General features: G+C 51.0%; 1 non-coding gene across 1 annotated transcript; it reads right to left on the reverse strand.

The window, feature by feature from the left end:
* Nucleotides 1-162: 162 nt before the first annotated feature.
* Nucleotides 163-281, reverse strand: LOC142117093 (5S ribosomal RNA). The gene has a single exon (XR_012682685.1). It is a non-coding gene; the product is annotated as a 5S ribosomal RNA (ribosomal RNA).
* Nucleotides 282-12,054: the final 11,773 nt, after the last annotated feature.

The raw sequence follows: 12,054 nt of genomic DNA on the forward strand, positions 1-12,054 counted from the left end.
TGTGGCAGCTTTTAAGTGTAGGTAAAGTGTGAGTGTAGTTTTTGAAAGAGCTAGATGTGCAGGAATAAATGAATGAAGTGTGCAATTGTAAAAGGGAGAAGCCGAAGACAAGAGTGACCCCTGCTGGTTTGAAAGTGAAAAAGTGATTTCAGCAGCAGCAAAAGCCTACAGCACCTGGTATTCCCAGGCGGTCTCCCATCCAAGTACTAACCAGGCCTGACCCTGTTTAGCTTCCGAGATCAGACGAGATCGGGCGTGTTCAGGGTGGTGTGGCCGTAGGCAGAGACAAGGCTCTCAGTTGGTCCTTTTCTACTCGTCACAAGCAGCAGCAGCAGCAGTGGTAGGCTTGATCCTCCTCCCCAGGCCAGCTGCTCCTTACTTTCTAATCATCCACACACTTTGCTTCGGCTGCATGACAGCACCAGGACAAGGCAGTCTCTCGCTCTCTCTCCTAGCCTGCTCTTGCTTCTTTAACCTTTGCAGTCACTTTTTCTTTCATGCACCCCCAGACAGCAGCAGACTTTGTCAATCTGCCTTATAACCCTTCCTTGACATTTCTTGCATTTTTTTTAAACATTTTCCTATCTTTTTTGGGGGGTTATCCTCAAGATCCTCACTTTTTCTGCTTAGTGGCTACAAATGGTGGCTGTCTTTTTGTGACCTGCTATAAGTCTGAGATTTCCCTCCTCCTAGCTCTTGACTTTTTCAAAGACTGGCCCATGGGGGTGCAGGAATGGCTGGGGTAGGTCCCTGTGATTTCCACTTGTTTGGACTCCTGGTGTGCTAAGCTGAAGGGAGCATGTTCCTGGTGGATGTGGCAGCTTTTAAGTGTAGGTGAAGTGTGAGTGTAGTTTTTGAAAGAGCTAGATGTGCAGGAATAAATGAAGTGTGCAATTGTAAAAGGGAGAAGCTGTAGACAAGAGTGACCCCTGCTGGTTTGAAAGTGGAAAAATTCCTTCCCTACTTCCCTTTGCTCCTGCTTACTCCATGGTATATTGTTGGTCTACCGTCTTCTGACCCCTGGCTTGCATGACTCTCCCTTTGCCTAATTCTCCCATGAGTCATCATCTGCCTCGTGCCTCCTGGCAAACCTGGTAATTTAGTCTCCTTGTTCCTGCACTGCATCTGTTATACCTAGACACCAGACTTTCCTCCTGCTCCAGCTTCTCAGCTTACCTGGTTATCCTGACACCTGTATCTGCATATCAACCATTGCGTATCAAACACCTGCAGTTTCCAAGGTAAACCTGGGATTTCTGCGGTGTTGTACCTGCTGCTTCTATGGACTATGCTTACTGTTAACCAGTATGATTATCTTTGTGAACCGTGTTCAATAACAAAGACATTTATGATTTCGCTACAACTCATCACGTCCTTCACCCTCAAAGGTGTCCATCCTAAGTCTTGGCTTTCGGAAGCAATTAAGGCATTTCAGTCTCTCAAGAGAACCTTTTCTTCATCCCCTGTTTAAGCACAATCAGAACAATCTAAGCCCTTTTTCTAAGAGGAGGATTCTTCTTCAGTGGGAATCAGTGTCCCAAAAGAACACCTTGGGAAAATTCCATCCTTGTGGTCTTTTTCCCAAAAGCTTTACCTCCAGTGAAAAGAATTATGGGATTGGAGACAAAGAATTACTGGCGATCAAAGCCGCCCTGGAGGAATGGTGTCATATTCTCGAGGGAGCCAAATTCCGGTCACAATTTTCAGAGACCATAAGAACCAATCTGCCCAATGCCTCCACCCACGCCAGGCTTGCTCGTCATTGTTCTTTGTCCGCTTTAACCTCATTCTGACCTTTCCGGTATGGTAGCAAGAAATCGAGGACAGATTCTCTGTCTCATTCTTTCAATAATTTTGACCTCTTAATGACTTCTGATCCAAGTACCATTCTTGATTCCTTCAGCATCATTGTCCTAACTGGAACTTCCCCTAAAACACCCCCTATTGGACGTTCTTACCTAAGCCCTCATCTACATATCAAGGCTCATAACTCCAAATTTGTTGGACATGTAGGGATGATAAAGACTCTCTCCGCACCATATGTCCTGTATAAGGATTATTTAATGCAGATTATGGGGTTCATAACATCCTCGTCCAGCATCTCTATGGATTTCATGACCGATTTACCAGTCAGTCGAGGGGTTCAACACCATTTGGGTTGTAGAGGACCGTTTTTTGAAAAATTTGTAACCGGCACACTTCATTCCACTTCAGGGCTCCCATCTGCTCCAGCCCTCACTATCCTTTCTGCATCATGCAAGTCATAAATCTCTCAAGTTTTATAACACATTTCCTTGATGATCCTTAACAAATTTTGTAAAATACCATCTGTTCCATCTCCCATTAAGACAGATTCTGGGGAAGAATATGAGGCAATCCAAACCATCAGAGGTCATCCACACTATTTAGTCAACTGGAAGGATTACGGTTCGGAGGAGAGATCGTGGAATAATGAGGAAGATATTTATGCAGAGAGGGTGCACTCTCAGGCGGTGGCCATGTTATACCGCTTTCATACTGCCGCCCCAGCAATATCCCGGGTTTTTCAAGCTGGGTTTTTGCCGGGCTCGGAGCGTCCCAGCTCAGAAACACCATTCATACTGCACCTCGGACCCGGGAATTTCCCGGGTTGACCCCATTCATACTGCACAAGTCTGTGCCCTGGCAATTTGTGGGAGTCATCACCAGAGCAGTTTTCATTGGCTGAAAAATGGTGATGTCATTGAAAGGTGACAGATTTTTTGACGCATAAAGATGATGCAAAAGTGGGTGGTGATTGTGACAGGCAGACAGCCAATCAGCTTGTTTTCTGTGCAACCCGGGTCCGACCCGGGAATTACCCCTCGATAAATCCCGGGTTGAAGACCCGGGTTTTTAGACCCGGGATTTTTGACTTGTACCATTCATACTGCACCAAGACCCGGGTCGTTTGAGCTCGCCCCGGCAAAAACCCGGGATTTTGGTGCAGTATGAAAGGGGTATTAGACTCCGCTCCTCTTTGCTCACTTGCGCCAACTACTGGTAATCAGCTGCCAACATATTTATTGTGTATGTGACAAAATGATGGACCCCAGCACTTCTTCTAATCTTATATGCAAACAAATTCAGATCCTACACGATTGAAGATTGTTCGGGAAGGATGGAATACTGGGCTCAATGATGACTCTCATCTCCGCATCTCTCGGGTAATTGTTCTGCTCAGAAATATAGGTGCACACGCTTGTACCAAGATCCAGTTGTTCACAATGACCATTCACAGATGGAGCCGAATGACACTTTAATTTTTTTCCATGCTAGTCAATTTCAAGCCCACTGCAGACAGCCCTGTGTTCAGCATAACAGCCTCAAGCCCACCGCAGACAGCCCTGTGTCCAGCATAACAGCCTCAAGCCCACCACAGACAGCCCTGTGTCCAGCATAACAGCCTCAAGCCCACCGCAGACAGCCCTGTGTCCAGCATAACAGCCTCAAGCCCACCACAGACAGCCCTGTGTCCAGCATAACAGCCTCAAGCCCACCACAGACAGCCCTGTGTCCAGCATAACAGCCTCAAGCCCACCACAGACAGCCCTGTGTCCAGCATAACAGCCTCAAGCCCACCACAGACAGCCCTGTGTCCAGCATAACAGCCTCAAGCCCACCGCAGACAGCCCTGTGTCCAGCATAACAGCCTCAAGCCCACCACAGACAGCCCTGTGTTCAGCATAACAGCCTCAAGCCCACCACAGACAGCCCTGTGTCCAGCATAACAGCCTCAAGCCCACCACAGACAGCCCTGTGTCCAGCATAACAGCCTCAAGCCCACCACAGACAGCCCTGTGTCCAGCATAACAGCCTCAAGCCCACCACAGACAGCCCTGTGTCCAGCATAACAGCCTCAAGCCCACCACAGACAGCCCTGTGTCCAGCATAACAGCCTCAAGCCCACCGCAGACAGCCCTGTGTCCAGCATAACAGCCTCAAGCCCACCGCAGACAGCCCTGTGTCGAGCATAACAGCCTCAAGCCCGCCGCAGACAGCCCTGTGTCCAGCATAACAGCCTCAAGCCCACCACAGACAGCCCTGTGTCCAGCATAACAGCCTCAAGCCCACCACAGACAGCCCTGTGTCCAGCATAACAGCCTCAAGCCCACCACAGACAGCCCTGTGTCCAGCATAACAGCCTCAAGCCCACCACAGACAGCCCTGTGTCCAGCATAACAGCCTCAAGCCCACCGCAGACAGCCCTGTGTCCTCCAGCATAACAGCCTCAAGCCCACCGCAGACAGCCCTGTGTCCAGCATAACAGCCTCAAGCCCACCACAGACAGCCCTGTGTCCAGCATAACAGCCTCAAGCCCACCACAGACAGCCCTGTGTCCAGCATAACAGCCTCAAGCCCACCACAGACAGCCCTGTGTCCAGCATAACAGCCTCAAGCCCACCACAGACAGCCCTGTGTCCAGCATAACAGCCTCAAGCCGTTACCACCATACATACCCATCATACCCGTACCCTATAGATTGCAAGCTTATGAGCAAATATCTTCTGGTTAGTAAACGTCCCCAGGTAATTCCATTTCATACTTGATGTAAAGCAGGGAATGTATTAATCACCCCAACGTGATGCACACAGAGGGTTAAATATACAGTACACTATCTGCCCATGGAAGGACCCAGAGACCACCTCCCCAATGTATACTGATGGATCTGCATCCCAGGATGTTCTGCAGCAACTGCAACCTGTCACTAGTGACAGTGATGGGTGGGTTTTCTGGCCGTTGCTAAAACTGTACATAGAGGCCCAGGACAGCTGTCTCTCCTGAGAGCACACCAGGTATTACCCCCCTGCAGACACAGAGAGGCAGGTGACGCCCGCATGGGGGTGACCCTGTGTACAGACATTATGCTGGTGATGACATCTCACTATTTCATGTCAGTTTCCCAAATCACACATGGAAGCTAATATTTCCCCAGAAGGTGCAGACCCCAAAAGACTCCAGAGAGCTGAGTGAGACTCATGAAAGTTTCCATCTCTCCATAATTTTCTGGGAGTCTCAGGTTTTGCAGATTTGTCCCTGAAAAAGTCCCTATATATCATTATTATTTCCATATCACCAACATATTCTACAGCTAAGTACAATCAGAATTTAGACAGACACAGAGTTTACAATTGGTGGTGAATTATAATAAGGGCATTACAAACCGTACCCCGGGAAGGGGGCATTAAGGGGCCCAGGTGGGGTCACTGTGCACTATAACGCTCGGGGAGTATGAGGTCCGCTGTGTGCAGTAATAAGTGATCCGATATGAAAGTATTAGGAGAATTTCAATAGTTGATCAGGTAGAAAATATAAAGTATTTGTAACAGGGCCCATTGTGTGCTGCAGTACAGACCAAATACACAGTACGCTGCTTCCTACTAGGTATACTGGATGCAATGCTCAGTGTAAAGGAAGGGCTGATACTTTCATTACAATGCAACTCACACAACAGGCCATGCTGGTGATTGTAGTACACCAGGAACCATACACCTACCAGTAGGAGGTAAGATGAGTCACTGTGCCTGGGGGGCTTACTCACAGGTGATATAACACGGGGGGGGGTAACACATGAAAGTTGGGCGATGCCTGCAGGATACTCCGGGGCATTGTTGACTGGCAGGAAAGATAACACGTTAGGAAGGAAATCAGAGGGGGGGGGGGATACACAAGTTGTAATGCTGAGGTCTGAGGGAGGGGTCTGCTCATACACAGGGGGTACTAAGGCCAAATACAGCCCCCTGGGGGGGGGGGGTGGAGGATTAGTGGACACAGCTACGTATATATTGGGGGTATATAGAGGGGGACGTAGAGAATGGCTGGGAGGTGGAGGATTAGGGGACACAGCTAGGAGGTGTATATTGGGGGTATATAGAGGGGGACGTAGAGAATGGTTGGGGGGTGGAGGATTAGGGGACACAGCTAGGAGGTGTATATTGGGGGGTATATAGAGGGGGACGTAGAGAATGGTTGGGGGGTGGAGGATTAGTGGACACAGCTAGGAGGTGTATATTGGGGGTATATAGAGGGGTACGTAGAGAATGGTTGGGGGGTGGAGGATTAGAGGACACAGCTAGGAGGTGTATATTGGGGGTATATAGAGGGGGACGTAGAGAATGGTTGGGGGGTGGAGGATTAGGGGACATAGCTAGGAGGTGTATATTGGGGGGTATATAGAGGGGGACGTAGAGAATGGTTGGGGGTGGAGGATTAGGGGACACAGCTAGGAGGTGTATATTGGGGGTATAGAGGGGGACGTAGAGAATGGTTGGGGGGTGGAGGATTAGGGGACACAGCTAGGAGGTGTATATTGGGGTATATAGAGGGGTATGTAGAGAATGGTTGGGGGGTGGATTAGGGGACACAGCTAGGAGGTGTATAATGTGGGTATATAGAGGGGGACGTAAAGAATGGATGGGGGGTGGAGGATTAGGGGACACAGCTAGGAGGTGTATATTGGGGGGTATATAGAGGGGGACGTAGAGAATGGTTGGGGGGTGGAGGATTGGGGGACACAGCTAGGAGGTGTATATTGGGGGTATATAGAGGGGTACGTAGAGAATGGTTGGGGGCTGGAGGATTAGGGGACACAGCTAGGAGGTGTATATTGGGGGGTATATAGAGGGGGACGTAGAGAATGGTTGGGGGTGGAGGATTAGGGGACACAGCTAGGAGGTGTATATTGGGGGTATATAGAGGGGTACGTAGAGAATGGTTGGGGGGTGGAGGATTAGGGGACACAGCTAGGCAGTGTATATTGGGGGTATATAGAGGGGGACGTAGAGAATGGTTGGGGGGTGGAGGATTGGGGGACACAGCTAGGAGGTGTATATTAAGGGTATATAGAGGGGGACGTAGAGAATGGTTGGGGGGGTGGAGGATTAGGGGACACAGCCAGGAGGTGTATATTGGGGGTATAGAGAGGCGGACGTAGAGAATGGTTGGGGGGTGGAGGATTGGGGGACACAGCTAGGAGGTGTATATTGGGGGTATATAAAGGGAGACATAGAGAATGGTTGGGGGGTGGAGGATTAGGGGACACAGCCAGGAGGTGTATATTGGGGGTATATAGAGGGGGACGTAGAGAATGGTTGGGGGGTGGAGGATTAGGGGACACAGCTAGGAGGTGTATATTGGGGGTATATAGAGGGGGACGTAGAGAATGGTTGGGGGTGAAGGATTAGGGGACACAGCTAGGAGGTGTATATTGGGGGTATATAGAGGGGGACGTAGAGAATGGTTGGGGGGTGGAGGATTAGGGGACACAGCTAGGAGGTGTATATTGGGGGTATATAGAGAGGGACGTAGAGAATGGTTGGGGGTGAAGGATTAGGGGACACAGCTAGGAGGTGTATATTGGGGGTATATAAAGGGGTACGTAGAGAATGGTTGGGGGGTGGAGGATTAGGGGACACAGCTAGGAGGTGTATATTAGGGGTATATAGAGGGGGACGTAGAGAATGGTTGGGGGGGTGGAGGATTAGGGGACACAGCTAGGAGGTGTATATTAGGGGTATATAGAGGGGTACGTAGAGAATGGTTGGGGGTGGAGGATTAGGGGACACAGCTAGGCAGTGTATATTGGGGGTATATAGAGGGGGACGTAGAGAATGGTTGGGGGGTGGAGGATTGGGGGACACAGCTAGGAGGTGTATATTAAGGGTATATAGAGGGGGACGTAGAGAATGGTTGGGGGGGTGGAGGATTAGGGGACACAGCCAGGAGGTGTATATTGGGGGTATAGAGAGGGGGACGTAGAGAATGGTTGGGGGGTGGAGGATTGGGGGACACAGCTAGGAGGTGTATATTGGGGGTATATAAAGGGGGACATAGAGAATGGTTGGGGGGTGGAGGATTAGGGGACACAGCCAGGAGGTGTATATTGGGGGTATATAGAGGGGGACGTAGAGAATGGTTGGGGGGTGGAGGATTAGGGGACACAGCTAGGAGGGGTATATTGGGGGTATATAGAGGGGGACGTAGAGAATGGTTGGGGGGGTGGAGGATTGGGGGACACAGCCAGGAGGTGTATATTGGGGGTATATAGAGGGGGACGTAGAGAATGGTTGGGGGGTGGAGGATTGGGGGACACAGCTAGGAGGGGTATATTGGGGGTATATAGAGGGGGACGTAGAGAATGGTTGGGGGGTGGAGGATTAGGGGACACAGCTAGGAGGTGTATATTGGGGGGTATATAGAGGGGGACGTAGAGAATGGTTGGGGGTGGATGATTAGGGGACACAGCTAGGTGTATATTGGGGGTATATAGAGGGGGACGTAGAGAATGGTTGGGGGGTGGAGGATTAGGGGACACAGCCAGGAGGTGTATATTGGGGGTATATAGAGGGGGACGTAGAGAATGGTTGGGGGGTGGAGGATTGGGGGACACAGCCAGGAGGTGTATATTGGGGGTATATAGAGGGGGACGTAGAGAATGGTTGGGGGGTGGAGGATTAGGGGACACAGCTAGGTGTATATTGGAGGGTATATAGAGGGGGACGTAGAGAATGGTTGGGGGTGGATGATTAGGGGACACAGCTAGGAGGTGTATATTGGGGGTATATAGAGGGGTACGTAGAGAATGGTTGGGGGGTGGAGGATTAGGGGACACAGCTAGGAGGTGTATATTGGGGGTATATAGAGGGGGACGTAGAGAATGGTTGGGGGGTGGAGGATTAGGGGACACAGCTAGGAGGTGTATATTGGGGGTATATAGAGGGGGACGTAGAGAATGGTTGGGGGTGAAGGATTAGGGGACACAGCTAGGAGGTGTATATTGGGGGTATATAGAGGGGGACGTAGAGAATGGTTGGGGGTGAAGGATTAGGGGACACAGCTAGGAGGTGTATATTGGGGGTATATAAAGGGGTACGTAGAGAATGGTTGGGGGGTGGAGGATTAGGGGACACAGCTAGGAGGTGTATATTGGGGGTATATAGAGGGGGACGTAGAGAATGGTTGGGGGGTGGAGGATTGGGGGACACAGCTAGGAGGTGTATATTGGGGGTATATAGAGGGGGACGTAGAGAATGGTTGGGGGTGGAGGATTAGGGGACACAGCTAGGAGGTGTATATTGGGGGTATATAGAGGGGGACGTAGAGAATGGTTGGGGGGTGGAGGATTGGAGGACACAGCCAGGAGGTGTATTTTGGGGGTATATAGAGGGGGACGTAGAGAATGGTTGGGGGGTGGAGGATTAGGGGACACAGCCAGGAGGTGTATATTGGGGGTATAGAGAGGCGGACGTAGAGAATGGTTGGGGGGTGGAGGATTGGGGGACACAGCTAGGAGGTGTATATTGGGGGTATATAAAGGGAGACATAGAGAATGGTTGGGGGGTGGAGGATTAGGGGACACAGCCAGGAGGTGTATATTGGGGGTATATAGAGGGGGACGTAGAGAATGGTTGGGGGGTGGAGGATTAGGGGACACAGCTAGGAGGTGTATATTGGGGGTATATAGAGGGGGACGTAGAGAATGGTTGGGGGTGAAGGATTAGGGGACACAGCTAGGAGGTGTATATTGGGGGTATATAGAGGGGGACGTAGAGAATGGTTGGGGGGTGGAGGATTAGGGGACACAGCTAGGAGGTGTATATTGGGGGTATATAGAGGGGGACGTAGAGAATGGTTGGGGGTGAAGGATTAGGGGACACAGCTAGGAGGTGTATATTGGGGGTATATAAAGGGGTACGTAGAGAATGGTTGGGGGGTGGAGGATTAGGGGACACAGCTAGGAGGTGTATATTAGGGGTATATAGAGGGGGACGTAGAGAATGGTTGGGGGGGTGGAGGATTAGGGGACACAGCTAGGAGGTGTATATTAGGGGTATATAGAGGGGTACGTAGAGAATGGTTGGGGGTGGAGGATTAGGGGACACAGCTAGGCAGTGTATATTGGGGGTATATAGAGGGGGACGTAGAGAATGGTTGGGGGGTGGAGGATTGGGGGACACAGCTAGGAGGTGTATATTAAGGGTATATAGAGGGGGACGTAGAGAATGGTTGGGGGGGTGGAGGATTAGGGGACACAGCCAGGAGGTGTATATTGGGGGTATAGAGAGGGGGACGTAGAGAATGGTTGGGGGGTGGAGGATTGGGGGACACAGCTAGGAGGTGTATATTGGGGGTATATAAAGGGGGACATAGAGAATGGTTGGGGGGTGGAGGATTAGGGGACACAGCCAGGAGGTGTATATTGGGGGTATATAGAGGGGGACGTAGAGAATGGTTGGGGGGTGGAGGATTAGGGGACACAGCTAGGAGGGGTATATTGGGGGTATATAGAGGGGGACGTAGAGAATGGTTGGGGGGGTGGAGGATTGGGGGACACAGCCAGGAGGTGTATATTGGGGGTATATAGAGGGGGACGTAGAGAATGGTTGGGGGGTGGAGGATTGGGGGACACAGCTAGGAGGGGTATATTGGGGGTATATAGAGGGGGACGTAGAGAATGGTTGGGGGGTGGAGGATTAGGGGACACAGCTAGGAGGTGTATATTGGGGGGTATATAGAGGGGGACGTAGAGAATGGTTGGGGGTGGATGATTAGGGGACACAGCTAGGAGGTGTATATTGGGGGTATATAGAGGGGGACGTAGAGAATGGTTGGGGGTGGAGGATTAGGGGACACAGCTAGGAGGTGTATATTGGGGGTATATAAAGGGGTACGTAGAGAATGGTTGGGGGGTGGAGGATTAGGGGACACAGCCAGGAGGTGTATATTGGGGGTATATAGAGGGGGACGTAGAGAATGGTTGGGGGGTGGAGGATTGGGGGACACAGCCAGGAGGTGTATATTGGGGGTATATAGAGGGGGACGTAGAGAATGGTTGGGGGGTGGAGGATTAGGGGACACAGCTAGGTGTATATTGGAGGGTATATAGAGGGGGACGTAGAGAATGGTTGGGGGTGGATGATTAGGGGACACAGCTAGGAGGTGTATATTGGGGGTATATAGAGGGGTACGTAGAGAATGGTTGGGGGGTGGAGGATTAGGGGACACAGCTAGGAGGTGTATATTGGGGGTATATAGAGGGGGACGTAGAGAATGGTTGGGGGGTGGAGGATTGGGGGACACAGCCAGGAGGTGTATATTGGGGGTATATAGAGGGGGACGTAGAGAATGGTTGGGGGTGGAGGATTAGGGGACACAGCCAGGAGGTGTATATTGGGGGTATATAGAGGGGGACGTAGAGAATGGTTGGGGGGTGGAGGATTGGGGGACACAGCTAGGAGGTGTATATTGGGGGTATATAGAGGGGGGACGTAGAGAATGGTTGGGGGTGGAGGATTAGGGGACACAGCTAGGAGGTGTATATTGGGGGTATATAGAGGGGTACGTAGAGAAGAGTTGGGGGTGGAGGATTGGGGGACACAGCTAGGAGGTGTATATTGGGGGTATATAGAGGGGGACGTAGAGAATGGTTGGGGGGTGGAGGATTGGGGGACACAGCTAGGAGGTGTATATTGGGGGTATATAGAGGGGGACGTAGAGAATGGTTGGGGGGTGGAGGATTGGAGGACACAGCCAGGAGGTGTATTTTGGGGGTATATAGAGGGGGACGTAGAGAATGGTTGGGGGGTGGAGGATTAGGGGACACAGCTAGGTGTATATTGGAGGGTATATAGAGGGGGACGTAGAGAATGGTTGGGGGTGGATGATTAGGGGACACAGCTAGGAGGTGTATATTGGGGGTATATAGAGGGGTACGTAGAGAATGGTTGGGGGGTGGAGGATTAGGGGACACAGCTAGGAGGTGTATATTGGGGGTATATAGAGGGGGACGTAGAGAATGGTTGGGGGGTGGAGGATTGGGGGACACAGCCAGGAGGTGTATATTGGGGGTATATAGAGGGGGACGTAGAGAATGGTTGGGGGTGGAGGATTAGGGGACACAGCCAGGAGGTGTATATTGGGGGTATATAGAGGGGGACGTAGAGAATGGTTGGGGGGTGGAGGATTGGGGGACACAGCTAGGAGGTGTATATTGGGGGTATATAGAGGGGGACGTAGAGAATGGTTGGGGGTGGAGGA

This window comes from Mixophyes fleayi, unplaced genomic scaffold (genome assembly GCF_038048845.1).
Source record: "Mixophyes fleayi isolate aMixFle1 unplaced genomic scaffold, aMixFle1.hap1 Scaffold_169, whole genome shotgun sequence".
Lineage (NCBI taxonomy): Eukaryota > Metazoa > Chordata > Amphibia > Anura > Limnodynastidae > Mixophyes > Mixophyes fleayi.